The following is a 12,763-nucleotide window of genomic DNA, read 5'->3' as shown; positions in this document are numbered from 1 at the left end:
TGTTGTAAACCCTTGAAGCAAAACTCAAAGGTTTTTTCTTTTCTTTTCTTTTCTTTTCTTTTCTTTTCTTTTCTTTTCTTTTCTGAGACAGGGTATCACCCTGTCACCCAGGCTTGTGTGCAGTGGCACAATCTTGGCTCACTGCAGCCTCAGCCTCTTGGACTCAAGCAATCCTCTCATCTCAGCCTCCCAAGTAGCTAAGACCACAGGTGTGCACCACCCATTCCTGGTTAATTTTTTTGTGTATTTTTTTGTAGAGATGGGGGTCTCACTATGTTTCCCTGGCTGGTCTTGAACTCCTGGGTTCAAGCGATCCTCCAGTCTTGACCTCTCAAAGTGCTGGGATTACAGAGCCACCACACCCAGCTGTTTCTATAATAAAAAAATATTTTGTCTGTGATGCAGCCATCAAAGTTTTAGAGGGAAAAATTGGCATTGTCTTTCCCTGGAGTCTAGACCTATAGGAAAAAAATTGAAGGCTAATATTTGGGTTCTAGATATCTTAAATAATAAAATATCTGTGATTACCTTGATTGAAAAGTTTGTGCATAGAAATTATTCTGGTACTTTGGAGAGCTACGAGAAGGCCTAATAGAAAAAAACTGATAAATACAATTAAAATAACAGTCGAGCATAATTAAGCACTTACTATGCACTAAACTCTATATATCTCCTGTCATTAGTTGGATGCAATTATTAGACATTTTTGGTCCTCCACAACATAGGTGATTAAGAAGTCTAAGAAACTGAGGAGTTATCTATGTCTTTGGTAAGACACACAGGCCCAACTGAAGCCTGCAATGATGTGCAGGCTTCCCCTCCCCCACGGACCACACAGACCACTTCTTTTTTTTTTTTTTTTTTTCCAGACAGAGTCTCACTGTATCGCCCAGGCTGGAGTGCAGTGGCGCAATCTCGGCTTACTGCAACCTCTGCTTCCTGGGTTCAAGTGATTCTCCTGCCTCAGCCTCCCGAGTAGCTGGGAATACAGGCATGCACCCACCATGCCCGACTAATTTTTGTGTGAGTATGTTTTTGGTAGAGATGGGGTTTCACCATGCTGGCCAGGCTGGTCTCAAACTCCTGACCTCGTGATCTGCTTGCCTTGGCCTCTCAAAGTGCTGGGATTACAGGCACTTCCTCTTTTTACTGTTTTCACTTAGAAAAACAGAGAGGACTTTTGCTGCCACTGAATGACACAGCACAGTTGAAGCGGTTTTCTCGTCATTTATTATGGCTCGAATGTTTGTCCCTTCTGAAATTCATGTTGAAACTTAATCCTGGCTGGGCACAGTGGCTCACACTTCTAATCCCAGCATTTTGGGAGGCTGAGACTGGAGGATCTCATGAGCCCAGGAGTTTGAGACCAGCCTGGGCAACATAGTGAGTCCTCCTCTCTACAAAAACAAACAAAAATTAGCTGGGCGTGGTAGCACACACCTGTAGTTCCAGCTACTAGGAAGGCTGAGGCAGGAGGATTGTTTGAACCCAGGAGGAGTTCAAGAGCAGTCTGGGCAATATAATGAGACCTCGTATCTGTCTGTCTATCTGTCTATCTATCTATCTATCTATCTAAAATAAATTAAATTAAAAAATAAATAATGAGGCAAAGAAAAGAAAGTTAATCCTCAATATAACAGTATTAAGAAGTAGGACCTTTAAGAGGTGACTGGGTCATGAGGGCTCCTTCATGAATGGATTAATGATTAATGGGTTATCCTGAGAATGGGTCTGTTATAAAAGCCAGTTTTGCTCTCGCTCTTGTGCCCCTCTAAATCTTTATCTTTAGCCATGTTATGATGCCTCTCTGATATCTTTAGCCATGTTATGATGCGGAACAAAGCCCTCACCCAAAGCAAACCAGATATAGCCCCTCAACGTTGAACTTCTCAGCCTCTTCCATACATTTTTCTTTCTTTCTTCTTTTTGAGATAGGATCTTCTCTGTCATTGTGCCATTGCAGCCTCAAACTCTTGGGCTCGAGTGATCCTCCTGCTTCAGCATCCTGAGTAGCTGGGCTTACAGATGCACACCACCATGCACCACTAACTTTTTTTTTTTTTTTTTTTTGTGAGATGGAGTCTTGCCAGGTCGCCCAGGCTGGAGTGCAGTGGTGCGATCTCGGCTCACTGCAACCTCTGCCTCCTGGGTTCACACCATTTTCCTGCCTCAGCCTCCAAGTAGCTGGGACTACAGGCGCCTGCCACCATGCCAGGTTAATTTTTTGTATTTTTAGTAGAGACAGGGCTTCACCATGTTAGCCAGGATGGTCTCGATCTCCTGACCTCATGATCTGCCCATCTTGGCCTCCCAAAGTGCCGGGATTACAGGTGTAAGCCACTGCGCCCGGCCACATCGCTAGTTTTTAAAAACTTTTCGTAGAGATAGATTCTTACTATGTTGCCAAGGCTGGTCTCAAACTCCTGGCCTCAAGTGATCCTCCAGCCTTCAGCCTCCCAAAAAGATGGGATTACAGGCATGAGCCACCGCACCTGGCCTCTTTTTTTTGTATATTAGCTGATCTCAGGTATTCTGTTATAGCAACAGAAAGACTAAGACAGAATCCTTAGCTGTCTGCAAGTGTGCATGCCATTTTCATCATCTGAGAGTCAGTGAGTGTCTTAGGTAGAGTCTTGCAAAAGCAGGCCCTGAGCCAAAGATTTGGATGCAAATGACTTGTTAAGAAAGGGCTCTTCCAGACCTCGCCACTGCACTCCAGCCTGAGCAAGAAAAGTGAAACTGTCTAAAAAAAAAAAAAAAAAAAAGTCGGGGGCTCCTAGGAAAAGAACAATAAAGGAGTGGGGGGATGAAGGACAGGGAATGGGAAGAAGCCAAGCGAGAGCGTGATTTCAGAAGTCCTACACTCAGCCTGATCACACGGGAAGCTCTAGAACAAAGAACACACCTCAGAGTTTTTCCTGCCTCAACACAAAGGAGCTGGGCTTTGGTGCTCTTCATCAGCCTGTCTTTGGCTATCCAGGGTTGTGGAATGAGGTGAAACATAAAACTCCGAGATACTTCCAGCTCCCTCCAGTGTCTGAGGGTAATCTGCAGGTCTGAGGGTAATCGCAGATGCTAGCTGTTAGCAGCAAACTATGCAAAAGCTGAGGACTGGCTCATAAAGCCAGACTGGGGTGAGGAATGTTTCCTGTAAACATCCTCTGCTGGGCCCATAACACAAGCAACCCCAAACTTCCATTACAAGTTCAAAGTTTCTGAGGGGATAGCATTACAGTGTGTATGATATTGGACTCAGACCTGAGTTTGAATCCTAATTCCACAAAAGAAATTGGAAAAGAGTCATATTACTGACTTGACCGTTTGTCACCATATCCATAAAATGGGATAATTATTCCTATATCATAAATTTACTTATTTATTCACTTAATCATTTGTTAAATAAATATGGAGTGTCTGCTTTGTGCCGGGCACTCTTTTAGGGTGGTTCTGAGAAGGGCTCTGTAAGATGCAAGACTCCAGGCAACTGCTTTTACTTCCAGTGGTTCTTTATTTTCACAGCTCATTAGAGCAAATTACCACAGCAGGGAGATACGGGTTGAGTATCCCTTATCCGAAAAGCCTGGCACCAGAAGTGTTTTAAATTTTGGATTTTTTTCGGATTTTTGGAATATTTGCTAATTATCAGTTGAGCATCTCTAATGTAAAAATCTAAAATCCAAAATGCCCCAATGACCCTTTCCTTTAAGCATCATGTTGGTGCTCGAAAAGTTTGAGATGTTGGAGCATTTAGGATTTCAGATTTTCGGATTAGGGATATTCATTTTTGTACAATGGAAAACTTCTTGGCACTGATCTGGCGAAAGAAGAAACTACGGGAGAATCCCTTTCCCTAAAAGGCTTTCGATAACAAGATGGCCTTGACTCATTCTGGACAGTTCCTCCAAAGGTAGGCCTACAGGTAGAGCTCTTTTCTGGCAGCATAGGGGTTTTCCAGAATGAAGGTGTATTTTTTTTTTTTTTTTTACTGAGGCCAGGAAAGGTTAAGAGAATGAAGGGTTCCTAGTGATGATGCAGCAACCAAGTCATTTATGTAATGGAGCCTTATCTGACAGATTTCTAGGATAGAAACTCAGTATCCAAGCTCAGGCTTGGCAGACTGAGGTGGGCACCGTCCCCAGGATTGCAGTGTGCATTGGAGGTTTCAACCCCAATCATAGTCAACAGCCCCCTTTCCCCCAACAACCTCTTTTTATAACAATTGTTTTGTGGTGATTCTTTTACTAATATGATTATGAAAATTAAGTAATTTAGCTTGTGAATTCTCTAGCTTGGCTGCACTGCTGGTATAAAGAAACGCCGGACACTTGCAACTGCCTAGGATCTCTGTGAACCAGCGGCATGGAAGACTGAGAGGCACGCTGTATTGATGGCTCAGATTCAGGTATGGTATTGCAGGTTCTGGTGTAATTTTCTAAAATGGTGACAATCTCTAGGTAAAACTCCAAAAATAAAAAAAACAACATACATCTTCCTTTGAGTTACCTGGTAGTTACATTTCTGGAAAATTCAGTGTATATGAGCCTGAGATAGTAGATGGCCAATAAATACTCAAGAAATAAAATAATCGAAAAATATAAAAATATAAAACACACTTCTTACATGTCCTTGGTGCTTGTAAGCCCAGATTATATGCAGGCTTTTTTTTTTTTAGACGGAGTCTCTGTTGCCCAGGCTGGAGTGAAGTGGCGAGATCTGGGCTCACTGCAACCTCCGTCTCCTGGGTTCAAGCGATTCTCCTGCCTCAGCCTCCTGAGTAGCTGGGATTACAGGCACGTGCCACCACCCTCAGCTGATTTTTGTATTTTTAGTAGAGAAGGGGTTTCACCATGTTGGCCAGGCTGATGTCGAACTCTTGACCTCAAGTGATCCGTCCGCCTCGGCCTCCCAAAGTGTTGGGATCACAGGCGTGAGTCACAGCGCCCGGCTGCTTTTTTATACATTAAGTGTGCTTGCATGAGACTGCGACCTCTGGCCCTCAGCCTCTTAATAAATACTCCAAGTGACTTTATTGGAACAACCACTGAGAATCACTTATCTAGAGAGTGGGAAGTTGCTGATCTCATCACTGCGTAGGGTGGGGTGAGGGAAGCAACCCTGCCCTTCCCCTTTCTCGGAAAGCAGTTGGCTTTGAAGAAAGAGAAACCAGGACGGGAAAGTCCTGATTTCTAATCTGAAACGGCGCTTTTTGTCCAGAGACCGGTGACTAGCGACCCTGGGCTCGGGTTTCGATTGGGCAGTTCGGAAACTGTAAAAGCGAATTAAAAGGGTGACAAGCTAGTGCTTTAGCCTATCCAGTTCCGGGAGTTTGCACCGAAACGCTCTGCTTTGTGACCTTGGCTCTGCTCTGTGGGCGCCGCCCCCAGCCTGGGCGCGTCCGTCGTCGAATACCTTCTCCTCTGCCTCCCCCTCCCTCTGCTTCTCTCTCCAATTGCCCTCCCTGGCCTGCGGCCGCCCGGTCCTCCTTCCCAGCCCGGTGTAGCCAGGCACCCGGGTTCAGCTTGCTCGGGTCTCTGTCCGGGACTGGGAAGCCACGGAGGGCCGGGAAAGTGGCACACTCCTGGAGCGCAAGCTTCCTAACTCTCATCGCTGAATAACTACCGGGCAGGACTGGGTGGAACAGACAGCATATCTAGGTCATTGATGGGCTGCTGGGTGGATGGAGCTGGAAAGTGATGGGCACTGCTTTCTGGGGCTGCCCAGGTTTCTTCCGAGGGCTCTCTTTTCCTGGGCAGAGCGGGAAAGAGGAGGGGCAGGCCGGTCGCGAAACACAAATAGTCGAGAATAGCGATCTGGGGAGAAGCAGGTGTCTGTGGGGCCCAAGAGAAGTACCATCTCGGTAAGTAGGCCGGGGCATGCAGGGGAGCGCAGAGCCCTAAGCCCTTCTCTGGGCTCCGGCCGTTTTCCTGCGGGCTTCTCATTTCCTCACTAGGTTCTATGGTTTGCCGATCTAAATCCAGCTCGTGTCCCATTGTATTGTGTAACATTTTTGGCAGTTTACATCTTTGTTTATTGAGATATAGTTCACAAACCATACAATTAACACATTTAAGTGTACATTTCAGTGGGTTTTAGTATATTCACGGGGTTGTGTAACCACCTCAATTTTAGGACATTTTCATCACTCCCAAAAGAAATTTTGTACCAGTTTGGTGTCACTCCCATTTCTCCCAAACCCCTAGTCCTAGGAAACCACCAATCTTTCTGTCTCTATGGGTTTGCCTATTAGTATTTCATAGAAACAGAAACATATAATACGTGGTCTTTTGTAACTGGCTTCTGTTTTCAAAGGTCATCATATTGTAGCAAGGATCAGTTCTTCATTCCTATTTATTGATGAATAATACTCTACTGTATAGATATACTAAGTTTTGTTTATCCATCATTAGTTAATGGGCATTTGGGTTGTTTCCACTCTTCTGCTACTGAGAATAAAATGTGGTTATCAATATTCATGTATAAATTTTTGGTGTGGACATAGATTTTCAATTCTCTTGAGTATAATATAGGAGTGGAATTGCTGGGTGATATAGTAACTCTAGGTTTAATCTTTTAAGGAACTACTAGGCTGTCCTCCAAAGCTGAATGTACCACTGTGTATGAGAGTTCCAATTTTTCTACATCCTCACCAATACTTTTTATCTTTTTTTATTATGACCATTCTAGTGGATATGAAATGGTATCTCTTTATGGTTTTGATCTGTATTTCCCTAATGACTAATTATGCATTATTTAAAAATTATAAGCTAATTAATTTTTACAAAGATTTACATGCTGTGATTCTGACAACTTAACTTCTAGGTCACATGCTCAAAAGTCACAGAGCCTAGACCCAAACCAAGCCTCTCTATGGCTAATGCTCGAACTCCATCCTCTCTTTCCTAGAAGACAATCTGGGATAAATTTTTCAGAACTCCATTTGTTGCCTCTGTTAGAAAGAAAACACTGGGCAAGATGAACCTGCAAGTAGACTAAATGGTTTATTTCTTATTTGCTATTAGGAGTGTGCAAGGAGATTTTTTGGTCTCCCATTTTTACTTTATAAAAAATGAATGAGTGGGCCAAGCACTGTGGCTCATGCCTGTAATCCCAGCTCTTTGGGAGACCGAGGCGGGCAGATCACCTGCGGTCAGGAGTTTGATATCAGCCTGGCCAACATGGCAAAACCCCATCTCTACTAAAAATACAAAAATTAGCCGGGCGTAGTGCCATGTGCCTGTAATTCCAGCTATATGGGAGGCTGAGGCATGAACATTGCTTAAACCCCGGGGAGACGGAGGTTGCAGTGAGCCAAGATTGCACCACTGCACTCCAGCCTAGGTGACAGAGTGAGGCTCTTTCCCAAAAAAAGAAAAAAAAAGAAAGAAAAGAAAAAGCTCTTAATTGAAGTAGTAACCCTTTCTTGGGTGTTTAATGATATTGTGCTTCTCTTCATGTAAGTGCCCCTTAGATTTCTCCTCCTCACTACCATCAGGTCATGGAATAGGGAGGGGCACTCAGTTTCAACAGCAGTGGTCTCCAAATTTTGTTCAAATGCATAACTATAAAAAGTTTTTGGTATACATTCTCTATATATAGCTATACATTTTATACATATACTACTATCAGTCTTGATTTAGACATTACTAAAGCTTAATTTTTCCCTCATTTTTTTTTCAGTTAAAAATTCAGATTGAACTATCTTACAAATGGCTCCCAGAAGATCCACTCCCTGTGGGAGCACAGCAGTTGTGGAGGTGAAGACAGGACTGGACCCAGAATAAGGGTTCAAATATGCCAGAAAATCTGACCTCTAAATTCTTATAAGTCAGAGAGTGACTGAACAACAACAGTGAGACATTGAAGAGTTTTAATATTTGCTGTAAACCCTGGCACAGATCACTTACTTCTCTAAGACTGAATCCAAAAAGCACAATGGAATACTATAATAAGCTGAGACAGCATGGTGAATTCCAGACAAGCCTGAGCATTCCCTATAGCCAGAGAAGGAGGCCCAACACCTAACGTAGCCTTGGATGCAGAACTGATAGAACTTGGGGAAAGTGATTAAGTAGCTGACCTCACCTGTGAATCTCTAGCACCTGTAGTGATTGACCTAACTCACCATGACTCTGTAGTGATTATTGAACAAAGGAGGAGGCCAAGAGCAAACACAAGGTCACTCCAAGACCAAACTGGCAGTTGTGTGGTGAACACTGATGAGGAGGGAGTGAAAAGGGACAGAGATGTATGTATAACCAACAGTGCCCACCATAATTCCCTGCAAAAAAAATTTTTTTGTCATATATTACCTGGTTATATTCAGTGTCAAGTTTGCATGGATGGATGCTCAGAGATTGAACTTAGTATACAACACATCTACTCTATAGAATGTGGCCACGTCTGTAGTCGGTGCTTCTGCACTTCCTTTACACATACTAACACTGCCCAGTTTGTTTGAAAAAAATCAGCCTCCATCAGTATCACTGCATTTATATATGATGTGTGCCTTATTGCTCAAGACAGATCCTGTGGCTGGATTTTTCCATGTCTTGCAGGAACTATGGGTTGTTGGCATCCAATGCTCTGAGCTTAAAAAGACTGATTTTTAAAATTGCTATCTGCAGTATATAAAAAACTCTTTGATTTCTCATATGCTCTGAGACTGCTTTTTGTTTCCTTTGGTTTTGTTTCAGCGCTGGACTTCAGTTGCCAGAGTGTGCCAGATACTGGGGTCGTCCTTAAAGCAACTTTCTCTTTCTTATAGTCATCAATTTTTAGTTGGCTACATGTGGACATTCTGGACCACATAAATAAAGACAACACCCTAGAGATGGTGAAGTAAGTTGTAAACTAAAAATAAAATCCCAAGCCCCCTAATCGACTGAATGGAACCCCTCTTGACCAAAGTGACCCCAGAAAAAGCTTAAAACTGAGTTCCTGGCCATGACAGGATGGGAGGTCAGACACGCTTCATTATATCCCTGTCTCTTTTATGGTTTAGACACAACAACTGACCAGCATTAATGTCAAAATAAAGATCATAAGGCTGACAGAACAGACCCTTTGTGGTAATAACAAATTATTCGTAAGATCTAAGGCCATGCCAGGCAAGTTTTATGTCATGAACTCCTACACTTAAAGAATAAACTATGTTCTAACTGCCACAAGTTTTTCTATTATTTATTTATTTTTTGAGACGGAGTTCTGCCCTGTCCCTTTTTCTTTTTGTTTGGCAGCTAAACAAGCACCAGCTGAGATAAGCACCAGCTGAGATAAGCAATTTTTTTTTTTTTTCTTGAGACAGAGTCTTGCTCTGTCGCCCAGGCTGCAGTGCAGTGGCCCGATCTTGGCTCACTGAGAGCTCTGTCTCCTGGGTTCACGCCATTCTCCTGCCTCAGCCTCCCAAGTAGCTGGGACTACAGGCACCCACCACCATGCCCGGCTAATTTTTTTGTATTTTTAGTAGAGACGGGGTTTCACTGTGTTAGCCATGATGGTTTCCATCTCCTGACCTTTTGACCCGCCCACCTCGGCCTCCCAAAGTGCTGGGATTACAGGCGTGACCCACCGCACCCAGCCACTTTCTCTTGATAAGAAGACCACTGACTATGGGCTGGTTTTGGCCAGAGGCTAAGCACCCTTGTTCCTTCCTGTCCTGAACAGGCATTTTGACCTATAGGGTCTAATTGTTACGCATTTAAGTGTTAAGTCTCCACCTTAGGCCTGGCGCGGTGGCTCACGCCTGTAATCCCAGCACTTTGGGAGGCTGAGGTGGGTGAATCACTTGAGGTCAGGAGTTTGAGACCAGCCTGGCCAACATGGCAAAACCCCGTCTCTACTAAAAATACAAAAATTAGCCGAGTTTGCTGGTGCACGCCTGTAATCCCAGCTACTCGGGAGACTGAGGAAGAAGAATCATTTGAACCTCAGAGGCAGAGGTTGCAGTGAGTTGAGATGGCACCACTGCACTCCAGCCTGGGTGAAAGAGTAAGACTCCATCGCGAAAAACAAAGAACAAAGAACAAACAACAACAACAACAACCAAAAGAGTTAAGTCTCCACCTCAAAGTGAACATGGGTTGTATGTTACATGCATGTTTGTTCAATAAGCATGAGTCAGGATGACCTTCATAATTATTCATAGCTCCTCCTGTAACCTGTTGAATATGTATGTTTAACCAACCTATTCAGCATCAAGTTCCTACCCCCGCTCCTCCTTTGAAGTGCCTGTCTCTGGTCTTTGCCAGAGACTGTACTTCCTGGCCTGTGGGATGGCCACCTTGCAGGCCTTTAACCCTTTATAAGAAATAAAGTCTCCTCTTCAAATTTATGGATGTTGTGAGTTCTATGTTAACAAAGTAGAGAGAAGGAATTTGGGAGACTGACAACTTTGCAAACCAGAGCCACTATAGAAGTTTGGACTTAAGGGAGAAATAAATTTCATTCTTAAGCAACTTTTATACTGGGTATATTAGTCAGGTTGACATATAAAATTAACCATCACTCTGGGTCTCGTTTACAGCAGTGGAATTTTTTTATTTTTCATTTTTTTTTGAGACAAGGTCTTACTCTGTCAACCATGCTGGAGTGCAGGGGTGTGATCATGGCTTACTGCAGCCTCAACCTCCTGGGCTCAAATGATCCTCCCACCTCAGCCTCCTGAGTAGCTGGCACCACAGGCACGTGCCAACGTGCCTGGCTAATTTTTAAATTTTTTGTAGGGACAGGGTCTCGCCATCTTGCCCAGACTGGTTTTGAACTCCTGGGCTCAGGTGATCCTCCCACCTTGGCCCCCCAAAGTGCTGAGATTACAGGCGTGAGCCACCATGCCTGGACACTGTTTTTAAATAGTGAAAAAAAGACTTGAAGTACTCTTTGTGAAGATTGAGACCTCTTGCTACATAGGATTTGGAATCACAGGCTTCTAGAGACGGAAGGGGTCCTAGGAATTCACATTTTAAAGAAGGAGGAACTGATACCCATAGGAGTTAAATGTCTTAGCTAAGGCTACTCAGTGCTCTGGTGAGAGACAAGGCTTCCATCTTCTAGGCCAGTACTCTTATCCCTAGGCTAAAGGTTCAAAAATGTGCAGGCACTGGCTTTAGTAAAATCAGCTATACTAAGCATTGCCAAATGTTTTAGCCAACAACAAAAATAATAAAGATGAAACAAAATTACTTTTTTGACTAAGTGATCACCAGCATTTCATAGACATTTATTTGACAAAGGTTCTGATCCAACAAATGCCATGTACTGCCAAGGTGAGCAAGATACAGTACTACCTATCCTGCGGTTGTTCACAACTTAGTGGAGGGGCAGACATGCAATCAAACAATTAGAATACACTCTGTTAAAGCCACATGTACAAAGATGTAGGGTGCTATAGAAATGTGTAAAACTAGGCCAGGCGTGGTGTTGCTCACACCTGTAATCCTAGCACTTTGGGAGGCTGAGGTGGGAGGACAGCTTGAGCTCAGGAGTTTGAGATCAGCCTGGGCAACATAGTGAGACCCTGTCAGAAAGAAAAGAGAAAAGAAAAGAAAAGAAGGAAAGAGAGAAAGAGAAAGAAAGGGAGAAAGAAAAAAGAGAGAGCAAGAGAGAAAGAAAAAGAAAAAAGAAAGGAAGAAAGAGAAACGGAGAAAGAAAGGGAGAAAGAAAACAGAAAGAGTGAGATAGAAAAAGAAAAAAGAAAGAGGAAGGAAGGAAGGAAGGAAGGAAGGAAGGAAGGAAGGAAGGAAGGAAGGAAGGAAAGCTGTGTTTCTCAACTGGGGAATGATTCCAAACCCTGCCCCCAGGAGACATTTGGCAATGCCTGGAGACATTTTTGTTATGACTTGGAGAGGGAGGGGGTGGCTCCAGGCATCTAGTGTGTAAAGGCCAGGGACACTGCTAAATATCCTAAAATTCACAGGAGAGCCCCTCTAACTTAAAGACTTGGCAGGCCCAAAATATCAATAGGGCTGAGGTTGGTAACCTCTGGTATAGAGCCAGCAAAATATCTTCTACAAGAGACAGGGAAGTGGTTAAAGCTTGGTTTGGGGATGAGGGGGTGGTTAGGGAAGAGTTTAGTAAAGAGATAATGATGGGGGTGTGGGGGAAGGGAAACTCCCATCCGAAGGGACAACATGTACAAAGCTGCAGAAGCGTGACATATTTGGGCAGTCCCAAACGCCGGGGAAAGAGCTGTGGTCATTAAGTCTGGACAGCTAGGCAGGAGCTAGACGTGCACGAAATCATACTGAGTTAGAGGAATTACTGTAAGAAAAACTGTTTGGCTCTATGGTGGCTCTTTATAAGTCACTCAGGAGCACAGTGTTGGTACATCTCTCTGCGAGCTAAAACTGCTGAAGAAAGCTGTATGAAATGAAGCTTTCTTCATCCTGCTTTCTTAGGGCCTGGCGTTTTCCAGGACTGTGTTACTGTCTCAGAGATAAAGTCAGGGCTGCTTCATTGGAATATGAGAGGTGAACTAGCTCTCTATTAAAGCCACTCAGCTGGTGTCTTGATGGTGTGATGGGATCATGAACAGGGGTGAGATGGTTATTTTTCATGAGTTAGGCTTAATATAGGCTGCTGCTAACGTGTGTTTCCTCTTTCACAGAGCATCCTTAGTCCAGAAATGGGGAGCTATGAACCTTAAGATTAGACTACCAACTCGAATCTAAATGAGCTGCCCTCGTCTCCTACAAAAGAAAAGTTGGGCAGGTAGGGTATTCTAATGAGGGTTTCTCTTTCTCTTAAGCAAATGATGATCAAAGCAACT

At 43.7% G+C, this 12,763-nt stretch overlaps 1 long non-coding RNA gene across 1 annotated transcript; it reads left to right on the top strand.

The window, feature by feature from the left end:
* Nucleotides 1-5,297: 5,297 nt before the first annotated feature.
* On the top strand, nt 5,298-9,164 carry LOC115835469. The gene is made up of 2 exons (XR_004030454.1): nt 5,298-5,857; nt 7,678-9,164. It is a non-coding gene; the product is annotated as an uncharacterized LOC115835469 (long non-coding RNA).
* Nucleotides 9,165-12,763: the final 3,599 nt, after the last annotated feature.

Source organism: Nomascus leucogenys, chromosome 6, assembly GCF_006542625.1.
Source record: "Nomascus leucogenys isolate Asia chromosome 6, Asia_NLE_v1, whole genome shotgun sequence".
Taxonomy (NCBI): Eukaryota; Metazoa; Chordata; class Mammalia; order Primates; family Hylobatidae; genus Nomascus; species Nomascus leucogenys.
Note: the sequence above shows the minus strand (reverse complement) of the source record. Positions and strands in the feature narration are given on the sequence as shown.